The sequence below is a fragment of the Neomonachus schauinslandi genome, chromosome 13 (genome assembly GCF_002201575.2).
Source record: "Neomonachus schauinslandi chromosome 13, ASM220157v2, whole genome shotgun sequence".
Lineage (NCBI taxonomy): Eukaryota > Metazoa > Chordata > Mammalia > Carnivora > Phocidae > Neomonachus > Neomonachus schauinslandi.
Window position 1 is genome coordinate 72,647,082 of NC_058415.1, and position 24,473 is coordinate 72,671,554.

A 24,473-nucleotide genomic window follows, 5' to 3' on the forward strand; every position below is an offset into this window, starting at 1 on the left:
ATTCTAATAAAACAGTATACTATTTATTTGTCCTAGAACAAACCAATTTCCAAAAATAGTGCTGCTTATTAACCAAATGCTATATGGAATATTAATTTCCCTAAAGCCAATACAGGCACCATGGTATAAAAAACAGAGCATGTGCTTTGCCAACAAACCTTTGTTTGAATCTAGCCCCTGCCACTTACTGCCTGTTTGATCTAAAGTATTATGTTACAGTAACATCACAGGTTTGGTATCCTCTTCTGTAAAATTGGTCTAATGTTACAATAAATATGCAAAGTTCTTTTTCATAAAGGACTTCTTGTATACTGATACCTAGCAAGATAGGAATAAAATGCATTTTTTTTTAATCTGGGGGAGAAGGGCATAAGCAGTACTTGTAAATAGAATACTGATGTTATGTCTACTTATTCCAGGAATGATTGAGAGAGATGTTAAAACCTATGATTAGGGATTTGGCTTTTTCTTCTTTCACCCACAACTGTCATACAACTTCTCAAGAAAATGTCTTATTTTCGTAAGAAGAAGTCCTCTCTTAAATAACAAATCCTAAAATCTGAGGAGGGCTAGCTCAGTCTAAAAGGCTGACTCTGCAGCTACTACACTGCTCCATGGCTGTTGATGCTGTTGCTCCAAATGTCATCACTAGCAATACAGCTGCTGAATAAAGTTCCTGTCTGCAGTAGTGACTGAGCACAAACCACTGTTAACCTGCCAGTATTCCTTCTGCACGTAAGAAAGGAAACTCTCCTCTGATGTTAGTCTCAGCTGCTAACCTCCCAAAGTTATAAGAATCTCAAATTCTATATAAATTCATTTATTTTCTCCCTCTCTCCAATTCCCACTCTCACATATACATACATACCCCTACTGCCCAAATCACAACATTTTAATGTCGATGTCTAGATTTAGCCTCAAGACCAACTCCAGGTTCAATAATTCTTTAAAAGGACTCAAAGGACTTGACATAAGTTGTGTTCATAGCTAAGACTCATTACAATGGAAGGATACAAGGCAAAGCAAGCAAAAGAGAAAGGTGATTGGGGCAAAATCCAGGGACACCAAGTGCAAGCTTCCAAGAGTTCTCTCCCAGTAGAGCCACACACACTTAATTCCTCCAGCAATGAATTGTGATAACTAACATACATGGAATGTTATCTACCAGGGAAGGTCATTAGAGATTCACTGCCCAGGGCTTTTACTGGGAGCTGGTCACACAGATACCCTATGCCTAGCATGTACCAAAATTCCAGACTCCCAGAGACAAAGTATAAACCATATCATTTATACAAACACTCTAGGAACAATAAGACACTCTTATCATTTAAGGACAAGTCATATCAATGTAGGGAACTGTTTACCAGCCAGGATTCTAGCCAAGGGCCAACCTTACAAACAGCCTTCCTAAGGATAGCAGTCTCTAGCCTGCTACATTAACTATTTTCTGTACACCTGCCAAACCCAAATGGCCAAACAAATCTTAACTTTTTTTGCAGCTCTCTTGTAAGGCTGGACCCCAGACACCCTTCTTTTGTTTAGGTTCTATCTCCATAGCCATTGCTGCTACAGCAGCATTAGCAATGAATTTGAAAGGAGGAGAAACTGGAGCCTCTGTGCTGCCTCCACTAAGATCAGAGATGGGACACAGTGTTGTAGGGTTAAATGTGTTAAACAGCACAGGCCTACGGAATCACACTCTTTGGATTTAAATCCAGACTCCACTACTCTCTAAGTGAAGGATAAATTATTTGGTTTCTCTGTTCCTGTTCCCATGTCTGAGATGAAAATAAAAACATCTTCCTCATAGTGTTGTGATGATTCACACAAAAATACACATAAAGGATTTAGTAGCTATTATTATTTAGAAGGAAGCTTCCCTCCCCCCTGCCCTATTGTTCTCTCTCAGGTTAACTGACAATTAGAATGACCAGGGTCTTATACCTATGGTCATATTACATTTGCAACAGCTAAAGTACCAAAGTATATCATCAATTTACAGTAGAGAAAATGGACTTTATAATAAATGATATCTGGAAAACTGGATAGTCATCTGGAAAAAGATAAAGTTGACCCCATACCTCACACCATACACCAGGATAAACCCCAAATGAATAAAAATCTAAATGTGAAAAATAATCATACTAGTATTCAGAAAAAAAATGAATGAATTCTTTTACAAGACTTGACTAGGGAGAGCCTGTTATCTATGATTCAAAATCCAGTTATACTAAAAATAAGCAAACACACAAATACATAAAATTCAATTATTCAAAAATCAAAAGGCTCCACATGGCAGAAAATTTCATAAGCAGGTCAAATGACACACTGGGAGTAAATATCTTCAATTCATTGTAGACAAAGGATTTACTTCCCTAATTTACAAAGAGCTTCTATGTTGAAAAGAAAGACTGATTGAGGTAAAAGGACAAGAACCAACATCCAAAAGAAAGGGGAATACAAACAACCCTTAAAGACATAAAAATATGCTCTACCTCACTCGTGTATTAAAAAACAAAACAAAACAAAACTCTACACTGAGATAACATTTCTCACCAATAAGACTGGCAAAAATCCAAAAGTTCAACAGCACAATCTCAACAGCACAATCTCAACAGCACAATCTAACAGAACTGGGTTCTGCAAAATAGTACCATCCCAGTGGAGTTTCTGGTACTATTTACCTGCAACACATTTAAACTTTGATATAGCAATCCCATGTCTAGACTCTACTTCACAAACACACCCTCTAAATATCTAAAGATTATTCATGTGGAACCGTTTATTATAGCACAATATTGTAAATAACGTAAGAGTCCATCAATAGAGAACCTAATGAATTAATTTCTATATCCACAGGATATTTTGCAGCTGTTAAAAAAACTAGAATCGGGTGCCTGGCTAGATTAGTACGTAGAACATGTGACTCTTGATATCGGGGTTGTGACTTCAAGCCCTACGCTGGGTGTAGAGATTACTTAAAAAATAAATAAATAAAATCTTAAGAAAAAAATTAGAAAAGGGGGAAGGAACTTTGAGGAAGATTCCCTCTGTTTTATTGAGAAAATCAAAGTGAAGAACAGTGGATATAAATATGCTGCCTTTTGTACTGGAAGAGGAAGAAAAAATATGTATACTTGCCTTTACTTGCAAAAAGGGTACTAGAAAGTAAATGAAAAACTAATAAAATTGTTACCTTTGGGGGGAAGACTAGGAGAACAACAGTGCAAATGAGACTTCTCTATATACACATGGTTGAATTTATTTTTTGTTGAATTACTTCTGTTCTTTTAACTTTTATTTATAAATTTTTACTTTCATCAAATACATGCTCTATATCAACTATTACAAAGAAGTTTATATGATAAAGCAAATCCCTTCACCCCAATCCTAATCTTTAAACAGTTCTCAGTCTAATGGTTGTCCCTATAACCCTAGATAATATGGTTATACCACTACTTTTGAGTTATCAACTTTAAAAATAAACCAACTTAACTCTAATATGAAACCTTAAAAATTTATCTCTTAAACTTTTCCATTTTCTTGTCCTCTTAATGTTTGAAATATATGTGATTAATTTTAATTCTTAAATAATTTATATTTAACTCTTAAATACTAACTGTATAGTTTTATTGCTTATTTTGTGAATTTGACAACCTCTTAATTCTCCATTTTGAAAGACAAATCTGTTAGGGCAAGTTATCTGTTCTCTCCTTCCCTGCCTCTGCCAGCTTCACTTTTATTTTTTATCTTTATACTTGTTACATTCTGGCCTGCAACAAGAGCATTCTAGGCTTCCTTCACTCATATCCTGTCCAAGTTTGACTCAAAGCTAAAAACTCATTAAACAGCATTTACATTTTTATGACTATGTAAATATTGTTCAAGGAAACATATACCTTATCACATTTCACTCTTTACAGTCTAATGTCACAAAATTAGGACCACTTGAAAAAAAAAATTCCTAGAATGAAGATCAAGTGGTCAATCAATATCACACCACATTCTAATTTGGTTCACAGTGAGCTCATGATTTCCTTTCTTTTTCTGCTTCCTCCTGCTTCAATCAAGAATGCTTTCTAAAAAAAACAAAAACAAAAAACAATACTTTCTAGGCCTTCTGAACAAGTTTTCTTTTTAGTTTTCTGGGTTGGCTTAACTTTTTTTTGAACTTGTGTCTTCATTGTCCTTAGTTTACTTGATCATTTTGCCAGAGTATCTTTAAGTAACCACCTAAAATAATGGTAAACACAAAGCAAACTCTCTGGATCCATGCATGTCTGAAAATTCTATCTTCATAGTTGTACCCTCATAATTAAACATCTGACTTAGTTAAAAAAAAAAATTCTGGGTTAATATTGTCCTAAGAAAATTATAAACACTGTCCCATTTTCATTTAGCAGATAGTGTGGCTGGTAAGATACCAGAATGACATTTCTTTGAAGGTGACTTGTTTTTTCCCTCCTGAAAGCTTTCACAGTCATGTCTTCATGGAATTCTAAAATTTCAAAATAATGTATCTAGGTGATGGTCCTTTGTACTCACTGTACTTGGTAATAAACAGGTTAATCTGAAGCCTGAAATTAGCAAATTAACATGAACTGTTAATTCCCATCTCCAAAACCATGGAGAACGTGCACATGTGTGGTTTTTTCCTTACTCATAAGTTTAAGGCATACACATGTGTGGTTTTTTAAGGAACCAAAATAATGAGAGAGAAACCTTGAGGAAGTTGAAGGCCAATATGAACTAGTACACGGGGGAGGGATGATGGAGACAAGTAGCTACCAACTACAGTTGAGAACACAAAGGTCTCAGTGTGAGGACAAGCTGGAAGAAAGGTTTTTGAATTCTATTCCTGCCTAAAAATATTTTCAGAGATACATAAGCCTCACCAAATTTGCCACACACAAAATGTTGTGGTTTTTTTTTTGGAAAAAAAGCACTCAGACCAACTGAAAAACAAAGCTAAGAGATGATGTGAGAGACATAAAAGAAACTGATCAGATATCTTGAAATTTATATTGTTAGAAAAAAAAAAAAGTTGAGGGGCGCCTGGGTGGCTCAGTTGGTTGAGCCTCCAACTCTTGTTTTTGGCTCAGGTCATGATCTCAAGGTCCTGAGCTCCATGCTCAGCAGGGAGTCTGCTTCCCCTCTCTTTCTCCCTCTGCCCCTCCCCCCACTTATACACTCTCCCCCCCCCCCTAAAATAAATAGATCTTAGGGGCGCCTGGGTGGCTCAGTCATTAAGCGTCTGTCTGCCTTCAGCTCGGGTCATGATCCCAGGGTCCTGGGATCAAGCCCCGAGTTGGGCTCCCTGCTCGGCGGGAAGCCTGCTTCTCCCTTCTCCCACTCCCCCTGCTTGTGTTCCTGCTCTCGCTATCTCTCTCTCTGTCAAATAAACAAATAAATAAATCTTAAATAAAATAAAATAGATCTTAAAAAAAAAGTTGAATCCTAGAGAAAATGAGAAATACATATAATCCAAAACTAAAATTCTGGATCATCATCATTATGATGAAATATAATAAGGAAAAGAGATAAATCAACGTTGAGTTGAAATGTTAATACATGCCTCTTACAAATAGAACAAACATACAAAATATGACCAAAAAAAAAAAAAGCAAATAATACAATCAATAACTTGAGTTAATAGATACGTTGACTGCAGAAACAGACATCCAGCTAAGAATACACACACAAAAAGATACTGTATCAGGTTGACAAACTTTATTTGTAAAGGGTCAAATATTAAGTATTTTAGGCTTTGCAGGTCATATGGTCTTGCCACAATACACAAACGCAACCACAAACAAAATGAAAATGAATAAGCATGGCTGTGTTCCATAAAACGTCATTTACAGACACTGAGACACAAATCTCATCTATTTTTCACTTGTCATAAGACACAGTAATCTTCCGATTATTTTTATTTATTTATTTATTTATTTTTACTATTTGCAAGTGTAAAAGCCATTTTAGCATTTAAGCTTTCAGGATGTATAAAAACAGATGGCAGTGAACTATTTAGCCCTTGGGTCATAGTTTGCCAATCCCTACATTAGTTTGTAAAAGAAAGAAATCTCAATATAATCCAAAAGAATATATTGAACAGAAACCCTACAATAAAATTAGAAATAATAACAAAAAAGTAGCTAATGTTTGGAAACTAAAATTTTAACACCAGTAAACAATCTTGAGTAAAAAAGGACATTTTTTTAAATCATAATAAAAATGTAAAAATACTTAAGATACAATAAAATGAAAATACAAACTTATGGTTTCCAGCTTTAACACTTTAAGATAAATTTACAGATGAAAAAGGGAAATTTAAAAATAAGTGGGTTAGGGGCGCCTGGGTGGCTCAGTCGTTAAGCGTCTGCCTTCGGCTCAGGTCATGATCCCAGGGTCCTGGGATCGAGCCCCACATTGGGCTCCCTGCACCGCGGGGAAGCCTGCTTCTCCCTCTCCTACTCCCCCTGCTTGTGTTCCCTCTCTCACTATGTCTCTCTCTGTCAAATAATAAATAAAATCTTTAAAAATAAAAAAATAAAAAGTAATAAAAAAAATAAGTGGGTTAAATATCCAATTCAAAGAAGTTAGAAAAGGAGCAAGAGAACAAACCCAAACTAACATGAAAGAAGAAAAAATTTTAAAGACCAGAAAACCATGAAATCAAGAACTGAAAAAATCACTTAAGGATTAATAAAAACCAAAAACTGGTTCTTTTTTTTTTTTTTTAAAGATTTTATTTATTTATTTGAGACAGAGAGAATGAGAGAGAGAGAACACATGAGAGGGAATAGGGTCAGAGGACGAAGCAGACTCCCTGCCAAGCAGGGAGCCTGATGCGGGACTCGATCCAGGGACTCCAGGATCATGACCTGAGCTGAAGGCAGTCGCTTAACCAACTGAGCCACCCAGGCGCCCCAAAAACTGGTTCTTTTAAAACAATACCTGGGCCTCTAGCATAACAGATCAACAACAGAAGAAACAAACAATTCAGAACAAAAAAAGAATAACTGAGGACTACAGAGATTAAAAATTAACATGAGTATTATGAACTGCAGAATAAACTTATAAAAGAAATAATAAAATGAATGCATTCCTAGAAAAATATAAAATTCAGAAATTAGTGAGAGAGGAAACAGAGAACTTGAATTAAACCATACAAATTAAAGATACTGAATTAATAAAGACCTCCCGTCTTCTATTCCCAACCCAGGCACAGATGGCTTTACAGGTGAGATCAACCAAACTTTCAAGGGAAAAACAATAAATTTACAGTGGAAAACCTGGCAAACACAACCTTAACCAAGTGATCAAAAAAAAATTTTTTTTTTAAAGATTTTTTTTTTTTTTGAGACAGAGAGAGAGAGAGAGAGAGAGCAAGCACATGAGAGGGGGGAGGGTCAGAGGCAGAAGCAGACTCCCCGTCAAGCAGGGAGCCCGATGTGGGACTCAATCCCGGGACTCCAGGATCATGACCTGAGCCGAAGGCAGTCGCTTAACCAACTGAGCCACCCAGGCGCCCAACCAAGTGATCAAAATTAACATTACAACTAATAGGACAAATCAACATCCTTTGCATTCTGATACAATACACTCAGAAGATAACACCATTTCTGTGGTATTCCTGCCAAAAACAAACAACCTAAATCTAGCTACAAAGGAATGGATAAACTCAAAGTGAGGGACACCTTACACAATAAAGCAAGAACTGTCACAACTACAAAGAAATAAAAAATCCGTAATTATGGCTGGAAATGCCAATATTCTCTCCTCCTTCGGTAATTAACAGAACAAAAGGAAAATCGCAGTAAGTATATCAGAAAACTTGAATTTTTGTTTTTTTGTTTGTTTGTTTGTTTTAAGTAATCTGTACACCCAATATGGGGCTCAACCTCCAAGATCAAAAGTTGGATGCTCAGGTGCCTGGGTGGCTCAGTTGTTAAGCATCTGCCTTCGGCTCAGGTCATGATCCCAGGGTCCTGGGATTGAGTCCCACGTTGGGCTCTCTGCTCAGCACGGAGCCCGCTTCTCCCTCTCCCTCTGCCTGCTGCTCCCCCTGCTTGTGCACTCTCTCAAATAAATAAATACAATCTAAAAAAAAAAAAAGGTGGATGCTCTACTGACTGAGCCAACCAGGCACCCCAGAAGACTTGAATTTTCAAACAGCTTATTTTACTGACATTTATAAGGCAATACACTCAACAAAAGTAAACTATACATTCTTTTCAAATGTATATAGACCATTCATACAGACCATATGCTTGAAATTAAAACGAATTTCAGGAAGAGAAATTAAGGAGTCCATCCCATTTAACAACTGCACCCAAAACCATAAGATACCGAGGCACAAATCTAACCAAAGAGGCAAAGAATCTGTACTCAGAAAACTATAAATATATAAATACTCATGAAAGAAACTGAGGAAGACACAAAGAAATGGAAAAACTTTCCATGCTCATGGATTGGAAGAACAAATATTGTTAAAATGTCTATGCTACCTAGAGCAATCTACACATTTAATGCAATCCTTATCAAACTACCATCAACTTTTTTCTTTTTTTTTTAAAAAAGATTTATTTATTTATTTGACAGAGACAGACAGTGAGAGAGGGAACACAAGCAGGGGGAGTGGGAGAGGGAGAAGCAGGCTTCCCGTGGAGCAGGGAGCCTGATGCGGGGCTCGATCCCAGGACCCTGGGATCATGACCTGAGCCGAAGGTGGACGCTTAACGACCGAGCAACCCAGGCACCCCACCATCAACTTTTTTCAAAGAAATGGAACAAATAATCTTAAAATTTGTATGGAACCAGAAAAGTCGCCGAATAGGGACGCCTGGGTGGCTCAGTCGGTTGAGCGTCTGCCTTCGTTTCGGGTCATGATCCTGGAGTCCCGGGATCGAGTCCCACATCAGGCTCCCTGCTCAGCGGGGAGTCTGCTTCTCCCTCTGACCCTCCCCCCTCATGCTCTCTCTCTCTCAAATAAAAAAAAAAAAATCTTAAAAAAAAAAAAAGTCCCCGAATAGCCAGAGGAATGTTGAAAAAGAAAAGCTAAGCTGGTGGCATCACAATTCCGGACTTCAAGCTCTATTACAAAGCTGTCATCATCAAGACAGTATGGTACTGGCACAAAAACAGACACATAGATCAACGGAACAGAACAGAGAGCCCAGAAATGGACCCTCAACTCTATGGTCAACTACTCTTCAAAAAAGCAGGAAAGAATGTCCAATGGAAAAAAGACAGTCTCTTCAACAAATGGTATTGGGAAAATTGGACAGCCACATGCAGAAGAATGAAACTGGACCATTTCCTTACACCACACACAAAAATAGACTCAAAATGGATGAAAGGCCTAAATGTGAGACAGGAATCCACCAAAATCCTTGAGGAGAACACAGGCAGCAACCTCTTCGACCTCAGCCGCAGCAATTTCTTCCTAGAAACATTGCCAAAGGCAAGGGAAGCAAGGGCAAAATGAACTATTGGGACTTCATTAAGATAAAAAGCTTTTGCACAGCAAAGGAAACAGTCAACAAAATCAATAGACAACGATGGAATGGGAGAAGATATTTGCAAATGACATATCAGATAAAGGGCTGGTATCCAAAATCTATAAAGAATTTATCAAACTCAACACCCAAAGAACAAAGAATCCAATCAAGAAGTGGGGGGAAGACATGAACAGACATTTCTACAAAGACATCCAAATGGCCAACTGACACATGAAAAAGTGCTCAACATTACTGGGTATCAGGGAAACACAAATCAAAACCTCAATGAGATACCACCTCACACCAGTCAGAATGGCTAAAATTAACAAGTCAGGAAATGACAGATGTTGGCGAGGATGCAGAGAAAGGGAACCCTCCTACACTGTTGGTGGGAATGCAAGCTGGTGCAGCCACTCTGGAAAACAGTATGGAAGTTCCTCAAAAAGTTGAAAATAGAGCTACCCTACGACCCAGCAATTGCACTACTGGGTATTTACCCCAAAGATACAAATGCAGTGATCTGAAGGGGCACCTGCACCCCAATGTTTATAGCAGCACCATCCACAATAGCCAAACTATGGAAAGAGCCTAGATGTCCATCAACAGATGAATAGATAAAGAAAATGTGGTACACACACACACACACACACACACACACACACACACACACACAGGAATATTATGCAGCCATCAAAACAAATGAACTCTTGGGGCGCCTGGGTGGCTCAGTCGTTAAGCGTCTGCCTTTGGCTCAGGTCATGATCCCAGGGTCCTGGGATCGAGCCCCGCATCGGGCTCCCTGCTCCGTGGGAAGCCTGCTTCTCCCTCTTCCACTCCCCCGCTTGTGTTCCCTCTCTCGCTGTGTCTCTCTCTGTCAAATAAATAAATAAATCTTTAAAAAAAAAAAAAATGAACTCTTGCCATTTGCAATGATGTGGATGGAACTAGAGGGTAATTATGCTAAGGGAAATAAGTCAGAGAAAGATAAGTATTATATGATCTCACTGATATGAGGAATTTGAGAAACAAGACAGAGGATCATAGAGGAAGGGAGGGGGAAAAATGAAACAAGACGAAACCAGAGAGGGAGACAAACTGTAAGAGACACTTAATCTCAGGAAACAAACTGAGGGTTGCTGGAGTGGAGGGGGGTAGGAGGGATGGGGTGGCTGGGTGACAGACATTGGGGAGGGTATGTACTATGGTGAGCGCTGTGAATTGTGTAAGACTGATGGAGTCACAGACCTGTACCGCTGAAACAAATAATACATTATATGTTAATAAAAAACAAAACAAAACAAAAAACAAATTTCAGGAAATGTAAAAAGACTAAACTGATTCAAAGTAACATTAAAAAAACCAGTAACATGAAGGTATCTGGGAAAACCTTAAATATTTAGAAATTAAACCACACACATAGAAACAATCATGGGTCACAGGAGAAATCACAACAGAAAATAGTTTAAACTGAGTGAAAATAAAAACCCAGTGTAGCAGGGGCCTCTGGGTGGCTCAGTTGGTTAAGCATACAACTCTTGGTTTTGGCTCGGTGGTGGTGATCTCATGGGTTATGAGATCCAGCCCTGTTTCTGGCTCCTAGCTCAGCAGGGAGTCTGCTTGGAGATACTTTCCCTCTGCCCTTCCCCCACACCTGCACGCACTGGTATAACAAAATCTGTGGGATACAGCTAAAGAAATTTAAAATCGGAATTAACATAGGATCTGTTTTTTAAAAAACTGAGTTCATAATTAAAAACTTTACCACAAATAGCTATACTGAATTTTATCAAAGATTTAAGGAACAAATAACATTAATCTTATACAAACTCTTTTTATAAAAGGGAATACTTTCTAACTCATGTCAGTTTTGGTCACTTAATATTTTCTGTCTTTAAAGGAATTTGTACATTTCATTTAAGTTACTTATTACCTCCTACATTCTCGCCGTTTGATTTACTCTCGATAAAAATGAAAACAGAACAAATAAAACTTTTGGGATGTGGCTAAAGCTGTGTTTAGAGGAAAATATATAGCACTAAAATGATTACATTAAGAACATCTCAAGTGAGGGGTGCCTGGGTGGCTCAGTCAGTTAAGCATCTGCCTTCAGCTCAGGTCATGATCACTGGGATCGAGCCCTGCATCAGGCTCCTTGCTCTGCGGGGAGCCAGTTTCTGCCTCTCCTCCCTGCTTATACTCTCTCACTGTCTCTCCTTCTCTTTCTCTCAAATAAATAAAATCTTTTTTTATTTTATTTTATTTATTTGACACAGAGAGAGACAGCCAGAGAGGGAACACAAGCAGGGGGAGTGGGAGAGGGAAAAGCAGGCTTCCCGCAGAGCAGGGAGCCTGATACGGGGCTCAATCCCAGAACCCTGGGAATATGACCTGAGCTGAAGGCAGACGCTTAACGACTGAGCCACCCAGGCGCCCCAATAAATAAAATTTTTAAAAAAATATATATCTCAAGTGAAAATACCAAGTGCTGGTGAGAATTTCTAGTAATAGTAACTCTCAAACACTGCCAATTAGTACTCTGGAACTATCTAGTAAAGCTGAACATGTGCATTACCCCTACACCACTCTGCAATTTCTCTTCTGGAGTAGTAAGCAAACCTTTAAGATGGTCCCCATTGCCTAGTATTCACACCCAGGTGTAACACCCTACCCTTCGGTGTAGGCTACACCTAGTGACATACCTCTAAGAGCAGAATACTTTAGCAAAAGTGATAGGTTGCCCCCTCCCAGATTAGGTTTCAAAAGACTGACTTCGGCTTAACTCTTACTCTGTCTATTGGTTACTTGGGAGAAACAAGTTGCTGAGGCAAGCACACTATTGAGAGACCCAGGTGGCAAGAAATTGAGTGCAGCCTTAAGCCAACAAGAAATGAGGAAGTGAGGCCCTCAGATCAACAGCCTAGGAGGAACAGACTCCTGCCAGTCATATGAGTGAGCTTGGAAGCAGATTCTTCCACAGAAAATGACTGCAGCATCTACCAACACCTTGATAACACTCTTATGTAAGAGCCCCAAAGTCAGAGGACTCAGCTAAGCCATACCTAGATTCCTGACCCACAGAAAATGTAAGAGAATAAATCTTAATAATAGAGTTGAAAGTGATGAAATAGAAGTCAACCAAGAGAAAATAAATGAAATCAAAAATTGCCTTTTGAAAAAGATCAGTAATACTGAAAACCTCTAGCTAGACCAATCAGCGAAAGAAGAAAGAAAGAAAGAAAGAAAACATGAATTACCAGTATCAGAACTGAAAAGATGGAAATCATTACAGATCCTAGACAGATTAACAAGATAAGGAAATATGAGCAATTTTATGCCCCTATATTCAACAATTTAGCTCCAATGTACAAATTCCTTGAAAGATCCAAATCCAACACCCATTCATGTTAATAAAAAACAGCAACGAACAGAAAGCAATTTTTCAACATGAGAAAGGCATCTAAGAAAAACCTACAGCTAACAAAGATGGACTGCTTTCCCTTATGAGCAGGAAGAAGATAAGGATGTTGTCACCTCTACTTAGCATCATACTGGAGGTCTTAAATTTTGAATTAAGGCAAGAAAAAAAATCATCCAGACTGGGAAGGAAGAAATAAAACTATATTTACAGATGACATGATCATGTACATAAAAAAAAAAAAAATCCTAAGCAATTAAAAAAAATACAGTAACAGCAGTAAGTTACAGAGTAAATGTGCGAAGTATTTCTGTATATTGACAAGAACACAATTTGCCATACAAAAAAGGGATACATTTAAAATATACATGTAAACTGTACACTGAAAATTACAAAACAGCACTAAAATAAATTACAGAAGACCTAAAAAATTGAAATACTCTATTCTACAGATTACAACACTCAGTATGGTTGAAACGTCAATTTCTCCCTAATTGACCTATATAGTCTGTGCAATTGCAGTCATTATCCCAGCTTCTAAATAGAAACTGATGAGCTAATTGTAAATTTTTAAGTAAATGACTTAGTATAGCTAAAACAATATTGATAAAGACGAACAAAGTTGGAGGACCTACATTACTTGATTTTTTTTTTTTTAAAGATTTTATTTACTTATTTGCCAGGGAGAGACACACAGAGAGAGAGTGAACACAAGCAGGGGAGTGGGAGAGGGAGAAGCAGGCTTCCCGCTGAGTAGGGAGCCCAATGCAGGGCTTGATCCCAGGACCCTGGGATCATGACCTGAGCCGAAGGCAGACACTTAACGAGTGAGCCACCTAGGTGCCCCTACACTACTTGATTTTAAGACACACTATAAATCCATTGTTATCAAGACAGTGTGAGATTAACATAATAAATAGATAATGGATAAAAATTCAGTGTGCATAAATAGACACACTCACAAATGGTGAGCTGATTTTCAAATAATGGTACCAAAACAATTCATTACATAAAGGAGAATCTTTTTAACAAAAGGTGCTGAACTAACTAGATAACCATATGGAAACAAGTCAATCTCCACCTCTACCACATACAAAAACAAATCTGAGATTCATCTCAGACCTAACCTTTTATAAAAGTTCAAAGTACAGACTTTTTTTAGATTTTACTTATTTATTTGTCAGAGAGAGACAGGGAACAAGCAGGGGGAGCGGCAGGCAGAGGGAGAAGCAGGCTCCCCGATGAGCAAGGAGCCCAATGTGGGATTTGATCCCAGGACCCTGAGATCATGACCTGAGCCAAAGGCAGACTCTTAATCGACTAAGCCACCTAGGTGTCCCAAAAGCACAGTTTTTTTTAAAACAAATAAATAGAGTATCTTTCTATCCTTGGGATAAGCCGATTTCTTAGACAAGAAGAGAATGCCATAACCAAAAAATGGAAAAGGAATTTATCAAAATTAAACTCTTCTATTTATCAAGACACCATTAAGAAATGAATAAACAAGCAACAGACTGAGAGAAAATATTCACAACACATATATCTAAAAAAGGACTTACACCTAGAATATATAAAGAACCCTTAAAACCCTATTTCAAAGAACAGAGTCCAAATAAAGAAAATATTGAAGATCTTGGGGAAAAAACAGACGGGAAAAAACACCTTACATACATAGAGAGGAATAAAGGTAAGAATTATAGGTTTCTTTCTCATCAGAAACACCGCAAGCATCAAGAAAATAGAATGAAATATTTAAAGTATTAAGAAAAAAAAAAAAAAAAACCCATAACCCTAAATTTCTGTATAAAAAAAACCATCAAAAATAAAGGATGGGGGACCCGGGGGGGCTAATTCAGTAAAGTGTCCAACTTTTGGTCTCAGCCCAGGTCTTGATGTGTGTCCGAGCCCTGAATTGGGCTCCACACCAGGCATGGAGTCTACTTTAAAAAAAAAAAAAAAGGTAAAGGAGAAATAAAGACTTTCTCAGACAAAAACCAAGAGAATTGATTGTCAGTAGTCCTGCTCTGCAATAAAAGTTAAAAGAGAAAAAAAAAAAGTTTTTCGGAGAGGAGCCTGGGTTAGCTCAGATGGTTAAGTGTCTGCCTTCAGCTCAATTCATGATCTCCAGGTCTGGGATCCAGCCCCGTGTCTGGCTCCCTGCTCAACAGGGAGTCAGCTTCTCCTCACCTCCCCCATGTGTGTGCATGCGCGTGCTCTCTCTCTCTCTCAAATGAATAAATAAAATCTTTAAAAAAAGTTGTTCTTTGGAGAGAAGGAAAATTATATACATCAGAAACTCAGATCCACATAAGGAAAGGAAGACTGTGGGAGAGGGACTAGATGAAGGTAAAATAAAATATACATCCTATTCTTAATTGGTCTAAAAGATAACTGTTAACATGATGTCATAATCATAACAATGCAGTGGATGATTATTGCATTTGGTTAAGTGAAATGAAGGGTAACAGTGTCATAAGGGACAGGAAGGAGTAAATGAAAATGCTGTCATAAGGTGTACATAAAGCAGTATAGTGTTATCTGAAGATGGACTTTGAGTAGCTAATGTCTGTATACTGCACACATTAGAATGTATAGGGCAACCACTAAAAAAATGTTTAAAGTAAGTATAAAATCATACAATTGTTCAATTAAAACCAGAGGAGGAAGAAAATGAAACAAAGAACAAGTCAATGAATAGGTTAACAAAGAAAACCACAGGCCCAACATGGCATCACTTAAGACAAATCATGACTTTCTGCCATCTTTCCGTGCCGCCATAATGGTGCGCATGAATGTCCTGGCAGATGCTCTCAAGAGCATTAACAACACTGAGAAGAGAGGCAAACGCCAGGTTCTTATTAGGCTGTGCTCCAAAGTCATAGTCCGGTTTTTCACTGATGATGAAGCATGGTTACATTGGCGAATTTGAAATCACTGATGATCACAGAGCGGGGAAAATTGTTGTGAACCTCACGGGCAGGTTAAACAAGTGTGGAGTGATCAGCCCCAGATTTGATGTGCAACTGAAAGATCTAGAAAAATGGCAGAATAACCTGCTCCCGTCCTGCCAGTTTGGTTTCATTGTACTGACAACCTCAGCTGGCATCATGGACCATGAAGAAGCAAGATGAAAACACACAGGAGGGAAAATCCTGGGATTCTTTTTCTAGGGATGTAATACATACTTGCAAATAAAATGCCTCAAAGGAAAAAAAAAGACAAATCATGAAATCTGGACAGTCAAGAATTTTCTGATCAGCATCAATAAGGTAATCTGTCACAGGGTCCTCTCAATCCCCCAAAGGAAGATGAGGTAATCTGCATAAGACCCCTGTAAAAGAAGGTGATCTTGCCTAAACAATCCCTTCTTTTCTTTCGCTAGTAACTTCTTGCCCCACCTTCCTTCCTATAAAAACCTGTTGTACAAGACCTTGAAGCTCCCCTCTACTTGTTAGCTGGGATGCTGCCTGATTCATGAATCGCGTAATAAATCCAATTAGATCTTCAAATTTCCTAGGTTGATTTTTTTTTAACAATAGAAAACAGTTATGAACAAGGTAGATATTAATCCAACTAAATCATCCCTTGAAGTGTGAATGGTCTATATATACCAATTATAAGAAAGACTGTCAGAGAAGATTAAAAAAAGACCTTACTAGGGGCACCTGGGTGGCTTTTATCTGCTTTTGGCCCAAGTCAGGATCCCAGTGTCCTGGGATCCAGCCCTGCATTGGCTCCCTGCTCAATGGGGAACCTGCTTCTCCCTCTACTCCCTCTCTCTCTCAAATAAATAAATTTTAAAAATCTTAAAAAAAAAAATTAAAAATAATAAATAAAATTAAAATAAAAAAATAGGTAAAAGGAGCGCCTGGTTAAGCAGCCAACTCTTTGTTTCAGCTCAGGTCATGATCTTAGGGTCCTGAGATCAAGCCCCAATCAGGCTCTGTGCTCAGAGACAGTCTGCTTAAGACTTTCTCCCTCAGCCCCTCTCCCCATGCCCTATTTCCCTTCCTCCCTCCCTCTCGCTAAAAATGAATATTTTTTTAAAGAAGATTTTATTTATTTGAGAGACAGCGTGAGAGAGATCGTGGAGGGAGGGGAGAGCAGAGACAAAGGGAGAAAAAGACTCCCTGCTGAAGAGGGAGCCCAATGCGGGGCTCAATCCCAGGGCCCCTGGACCACGACCCAGCCAAAGGCAGCCACTCAACCGAGGCACCCAGGCGCCCCAATAAATAAATCTTTTTAAAAAAACAGGTAAAAGACTTAGTAGACATTCACAAAAGGTAAGTGAATGACTAAAAACACATGAAAGGGTAGAAATACACAAAAAGGTAAGCACCACCACCAGTCATGAGATCAATGCAAATTAAAACTATAATGAGCTACTGTTATCAATTCTGGTTACACCCATTAGAATGGATAAAAGTGAAGACTGGCAATATGCACAGGTAAACAAGGATGTGGGCAACCTAAAGTCTAATACAAAGCTAGGTAAGAGTATAAAGTGGTACAACATTTAACAAAATAGTTCGAGAGTTTGTTACAATTTAAAGATACACATTATCTAATTCTACTCCTCCCTATGCTGTAGAATGAAACCTGTATCTACCCAAAGACATAAACAAATGCTTATAGCAGCTTTATTCATTATAGCCCAAATCTGGAAAGAACCAAACATCTACCAACATGAGAATACATTTTAAATATTGTAATACATTCACATAATGGAATACTCTCAGAAATAAAAATAATGAACTACTGACACATGTAACATGGTTGAATCTAAAAATCATTTTGCTGAAGGGCGCCTGGCTGGCTCAGTCGGCCAGTTGAGCGACCAGCTGAGCAAGGGACTCTTGGTTATGGCTCAGGTGGTGATCTCAGGGTCATGAGGTGGGGCCGAGACAGTGAGGCCCCCTCTTCCTCTGCCCCTCCCCCCCTAAAATAAATAAATCAATCTATAAACAATCATTTGCTGAGTAAAAGAAGCCAGACATCAAAGAGCTTACACTGTATATACGATGTCTAAATATTTTATTCCATTTATATTAAGTTCAGAAACAGGAAAAAATAATCTGATGACAGAAATCACAACAGTTTTCTAGAATGAGTCTGGAAAAAGACAACAAAGAACATTTTACAGTGATTTTCTAGTGCCTTGACTGGGGAGTAGGAAACACAGGTGGATACATTTGATAAAATTTATTGCACTGTATCCTTGAAAACTATGCATTTCACTCTATGTAAATTATAGCCCAATTAAAAAAAAAAATTCCAGCAATGGCCTTCTATATTTTGTATAGCTCAAGCACAGCAGCAGGCAAGCTTTTTCTGAAAAGGGCCAGAAAGTAAATATTTTAGGCTTTGTGGTCATAAGATCAACGGCTACAACTATTCAACTCTACCATTCGATTGTGAAAGTCACCAGACAATATGGAATTAGCATGGCTGTGTTCCAACAAAACTATTTACAAAACAGGTGGCAAGCTGGATTTGGTCCACAGGCTGTACTTTGCTAAGCTCTGGTCAAGCAAATAAAAAGTTGATCTTCAAAATTAATTTAAATATGCTGTTTCGTTCTTTCCTTTATATTGACAGGCATGATCATTATTAGAAGCCAATTTTAGTCCACTAAACATGAGTTTTTCTATACTCATCTAATCATTTAAAATAGGAAGACTACCCAGAAAACATATGGAGTATCATCATTTTAAAAAATCATATTTTAGGTGAGCCTGGGTGGCTGTCGGTTAAGTGGCCAATTCTTGATTTTGACTCAGGCCATGCATGATCTCGGGGTCGTGAGACTGAGCAGCATCAGGCTCCCAGCTCAGCAGGGAGTCTGCTTCTCACCCTCTTCCTCTCCCTCTCCCCCTTCCCCGACTTATGAGACAGAGAAAAGGAGAGAGAGAGAGAGAGAGAGAATGGGGGGGGGGAGAGGGAGGGGAGAAAGCAAACTCCAGGGGGAGCCCAACAGGGGGCTCAATCCCAGGACCCTGAGATCATGACCTAAGCCAAAGTTGGACTCAACAGCCTGAGCCACCCAGGTGCCCAAAAATCATTTGTTCTAGTAACTACTATAGTACTTTGGAAAAATAACCACAAATATGGGAAATACCTGAGTTTCAGATAAACTAGTATAAGCTGGAAATTTAAAATACACTTAGGTACACACACAAAAAGCTGTGTTACCCACCATGCTGACAGTTTGATTTATCTGGTATAATAAAGTTCTTGACACGCGTTCATTATCAGTCATCTCTAAAAACAATTCAGCTTTCTTTCTCTAAAATAAAGGATTTCATATTTAAGGATATTTTTAATTCTTTAAAAATGAAACTCATATTATTTTTCTGAATCCGGGAAAGCAACTTATGGACCATAAGTGAAATCCACTCTTGCCACTGGCTAAAACTATGTGTTGTATCATCATATTCAGATAGCGGAGGAAGGTAATTCTTAAAGGATTTCTAATTTGCTGATTTTGGTTTATTCAATCTAGATGAATTATGAGCCTTATTAGCCTATTACCTGGTAACTAAACTCCTTGGATGGGATCCAAGAAAGAAGCAGAACAATCTTAGGAGAAATTCTCCATATAATGAGTAATTTTACAGACATTTCCAGTATTTAAGTCTACATAAATATAGACTGCCTAGTGAAACAACTAAATCAGCTTATTTTTTCTTCAGAGTAGGATCTGATCTTTGTTTTTAGAGCGCTTGCTGCTAAACAGGTAGTCAGAAATCCAAATCATGTATTCAAATCTGGATGCCGTGCCTAATCTTTTTCTTTTATTTATCACTAAGATATATTTTCCCCCGTAGTAAAAAAGGCATAATAGCCCTTCAAGCACAATTTCTCAACTCAAAAATGTAAGTTTTATTTTAAATGTCTCATGTATTCATTTTTGCCAGATAAACTCTAGAATCACAAATTACTTTTCACACAACATTCACTTTAAATATCCTTTCCCTCACAGGTACCTACAGAGACACCAAAAGTGATCCTAGATATGAGCCTGCAGTTTCTGTAAAATCTCCTAGCGTCATTCCCAAAAGAAAGTGACTTAAGTATGGGGGGTAGGGAGGAGAAGAAGAAGAAAAGCATATCTCACTAAAGAGGTTCCTCCATTTTTTTTCAATTCACAAAATATGTTCAAAGTTTGTCAAAGTAAGCTAACTCCACCCAACTTCAAAAGATAGTATAAGCAGCAGTTCCCTATTATGTTAATCTCAGAATCCTATTGTTAGTTTCATAAGCTATTATGCTTATTTTTTAAGGTATTAGAAGATGAGCACCACCACCAGATCCAATAACTGCAAATGTGGAAGTGCTGAAATTGCTAGCAAGAAGAGATGATGAAGAGATGAAGGACAGAAAGTGGTGAAACAATTTTACATAAAACACATATAATATAAACATGAATTATTTATTTTTGTTTTCTATAGTAATCCAAACTATAAGTGGCCTCTAGAACTAGATTCTCAACTCAGTATATCAAATATCAAAATGCTAAAGGAAACCTTAAAACACCCATTTATATTTTAAAAGCCTCATACTGGTGAATATTGCTTACTTGATTTATATTTTAGAATTCAATAAATGAGAAGACTGATAAAACTAATGTGACTTAAAGAGTTATTACTGTAAAATATTAATTATCCAGCTCTCCTGTTCACTTTCTAGACAGCACCCTTATTACTGGCAGCTAGTTATATTTAAAAAAAAAAAGTCAGGCTTTGGAACCAGGAAGACACGGGTTTGAACTCTGGTGCACCACACCTTGAAAACAAACTTTCTGAACCTATTTTTCCATCTCTAAAATGGGAATTTATTAATACCTACCTTGAAGGACTGTTACAATTAGTGAAATAGGTGTACAGCAGCTGGCACATACTAGGAATTGAAGAAACTTTAGCTGCTATTATTATTTTATTACTCAAAAACACATCCAAGAGAAAATACAAGAACAAACATGATAGGGAAATATAGCCTAGGCTACATTTAACTGCTAAAACAAAACAAAACAAAATCAAACAAATAAACTCTGAGAGTTCAAGTAAAACTTTGGGCTAAACTTTTTGTTCACATTTTAGATATACAATAATATTGTAGCCCCTCTTTATAAATATGTAAAATCCAAAATCAACTACAGGTCCACTTATTTTGGAGCTAAATAAAAATGAAAGACTATTATCACACAGTAAAAAAGATAATTTTATGAACAGGTGAGATGATATCACCACTGGAAAAAAAAAAAAATGCCGAAACTAAGATTTAAAAAAGCTTATGAAAGGATAGTAAAAGAGTCCTACCTTTAAACCGACTGCTATAAGATCTGTAACAACACTGTATGGAAAAAGTAAAAAGAGAAAATGGAAAACAAAGTTAGAGAACAAGTTTTTAAAAGACAGAGATAATAAGATTAAAGAAAAAAAGGAAAAGCATTATAATAATAAAAATTAATAAAAAGAAGAATGTGATGAGTTGTGAAATGTTAATACAAAGAAAAGTGATGGGACAGTCTAGCAACAGCAGAGTGTAAAAGCAAAGCTTTAACCACAATATAAGAAACAAACAGTAAATCAAATTCTTTCAGTATTTATTAAAGTATAGCTGTGTTTCAATAAAACAATATGTGTTTATCTATTTACCTCTATTTAACAAATCCAAATCAAAACTTAAAATCACCAAAGTTCATTCTTTTAAATCACTGGTCTGAATTAACATGTTTTAAAATTTTAAATGAAACAAAACTGTGAGTGGCTTTTACAGAAATAGAAGGTACCCTGCAAATTTGTATCTACCACCCAAAACAGCTCACCAAAATACAACCAAGATAGTCTCTCAGAACTAAAATAAATGCAAATATCAAATTTCAGACATGAAAATTTTCAAAGATCTGCTTTTTAAAAAAACTCTACCACATCAAAACTGTGTTTAAGTATAAATTATCTCAGGAGGAAATGAAAACGTACACACACACACAAAAGACAGTTGGGATTTGAGGAACAACTAGAAAGATACATTGACCGGTGGTTTGCTGTTTCTTTTTTTAACTATCCAAAATAATGGAAAAGGACCTTTTCAGGCTGTGGGAAAAATGCAGAAAGTTAATTAGCCTCCTGAAAGCAAATATTCACTGTGTTAAAAACCACATCCCTTAAGCCCAAGGTGTAAAAACTCCTATAAAGCTCTCTCAAACAAAAATCCATCTTTTCTCGTCCCAAAGAAACCATCTTCAATTACAGTTTACCTCCGTATCTCCTAAAAGAAAGCTCCAACTACATTCTATAATTAATAACCTATAATGCCATTACTTAAAAAAAAGTAAACAAATTTATGAAATCTGGATTGTTCAATGATGCAAATTTGTTTTAAGCAATAACCATATAGATTTTTAATTTTTCCTGATAGACTTTTGAAACTTGAAATTCATTTCTCTGAAATTTAAATGTGACAAATAACTGTTTCTGCATAGAAAACAAGATTGTATAGGTCCTGAACTTACCTTCCAGAATGTCTTACTGCCCCACATATATAAACCAATAAACTCATTCTTAGCTTTAAAGCCACATATAGGGTAAAGAGAGAGTTACTAAACTATCCAAGAGTAAGTCTGCACTTCTCAGTTACCCAAAAGTTTAAAAACCAAGATGCATAACTCGAATCCTTTGTCATCACTGTAAATTTTCCAATACAAAAAGCTAGCCTGCTTCCATAGCTCAAGTCAAACCGTCTAACGACAACGCACTACACACTGTGAGACATTAATTTCACAGCCTTCCTGAACTGAAATGTTGGCATAATTACACAAATTAAAACAGCAAAACTTTGCACACATATAAAGTGTAACCGAATACGGTGATGTGAAATGAGTTTTCAACGATGTTCTCAGAAAATTTTCAATTAAATAAAAATAGCTTCAATTAAAATACAGAACATCGCAACCATCAATGAAATCTAAAACCGCACTGTCTAAAGTCTGTATCAGTGTGCAATTAGCATTCAAATGAGTTAATCCAAATATACAGATTTAAGGTTATGGAAGTAGATAAATGAAGTCTAACGAAGGCAAAAATTGTTGGAAGATTCCATTGTCTTTACACAGCATGGCAACAGTCATCAACTATATGTTAACATGTACAAGGCTCTTACTGTTTACGGAAGTTCCACATATTCTTCAACCAGGGGGTTTATAGATATGTTGTCCTCAAAAGCAAGTAAAAAGCCAAACAAAAACTCAGATATATAATGGGAATGAATAAGTGGATTTGCAAGCTCTAATAGAGCTGGAGATATTTTTAAAATCTTGATAAACATATGCTACAATTAATCCACGAAGATCCTAACCTAGTTGTTTCCTTAAATATTAAATTATCTGTCAGGTCCCACGCCATATCCCTGGGTTCTCAGAGAAATATTTCTATCAGTGATTCGAAATCTTTTTATTCTGACAACAGACCTCTTTAACTTTTAGAGCGTCTGAACGCTCCCGAAAATTGCAGAAATTCACGAAGTTTCTTTGGGGGGCTATGGGGGCAGGAGTCCATGGTCACCAGGTCCAGACGCCCGGTATACAGAGGTCGTTAGCACAGCTCACAGCCCCAAGTCCGGAGACCTCTGCGGGTCCCCCCGCACGTCGACACCCCGCGGGGGGCCTTGGCTTCGGGACCAGGTCGCCGCCCAGACGTGCCCCGACGCGTGCACTCGCCGTCCGCCTCTCGGCGGCCACTCGCCTCCCCGCCAGGGGAAGCTCCAGCGCTCGCCCCACCTCACCGGTAAACAGCAACTCCCCAAGCGGGAGGACGCCCGCCCCGAGCGCCGCCTCCGCCTCCTCCAGCGCCGCGCACCATTTTCTGAAAGGAAGTGTCGGCAGGCCGGGCCGGGCTCCCCGGACTCTGCGCGCGGAGGGCGGACCCCGGCACCCGGCGGCTGCACCCGGCTTTCCTCCGCTTCCGGGTGTGAGGCTGTGAAGGGGCGGACATTACGGGGGCGCCCCAGCCGGGAGAAGAGGCGGCGGCGGACCGCCCCTCTGCGATTCGGGGCGCCCGGAAGCCCCGCCGTCGGACTCGGCCGGGGTCGCTCCTCCGGCCGCCGGCGCCGCGCCCGGCTCTGCGGCCGCGGCGTGTCCGGCCGAAAGCCGAAAGGAAGCGGGGCAAGCGCAGCCCCGCAGAGCCTTCGAGTACTTACCCATCCATGGCCCAGACGGAGGAGCGCACGGTGCGGGGACTGACGGGCTCACCGCGAGCGGAGGGCGGAGGCGGCGGCAGCTGGGCGGCTCCAGGGACGAGCAAGCGGCGCCTCTCCAGAGCCCCGCCGGGTGGGAGGTGGAGGAGAATGGGAAACAGGGGCGGAGACCAGGGACGCTCCCGCCACCGCCGCGCCCCCGCCTTCCCCACCCCGCAAGCGCGTCCCCGCCTCGCCTCACCCCGCCCCCTAGGGTCGACGCCCTCCCTCCGCCCCGCCCCCAGCCGGCCTCCCGCTCGGCTCCAGGGCGCCCTCTTCCTGCCGTCGCCCTAAGACTCCTCCTCCAGGCCTCTCTTCCCAGC

The 24,473-nt window shown here is 38.7% G+C and overlaps 1 protein-coding gene and 1 pseudogene across 3 annotated transcripts in view; one reads left to right on the forward strand and one right to left on the reverse strand.

Moving 5' to 3' along the window:
• The window catches only part of PTBP3 (polypyrimidine tract binding protein 3), a 126,678-nt gene extending 102,432 nt beyond the window's left edge, over positions 1 to 24,246 (reverse strand). For all 3 annotated transcript variants that reach the window (XM_021691712.2, XM_021691713.2, XM_021691711.2), the window contains exon 1: positions 24,115 to 24,246. The gene's annotated coding sequence lies outside the window, so the exon portion shown is untranslated. The remainder of the gene's footprint in view (positions 1 to 24,114) is intronic.
• On the forward strand, positions 15,691 to 16,088 carry LOC110581819 (annotated as a pseudogene).
• Positions 24,247 to 24,473: the final 227 nt, after the last annotated feature.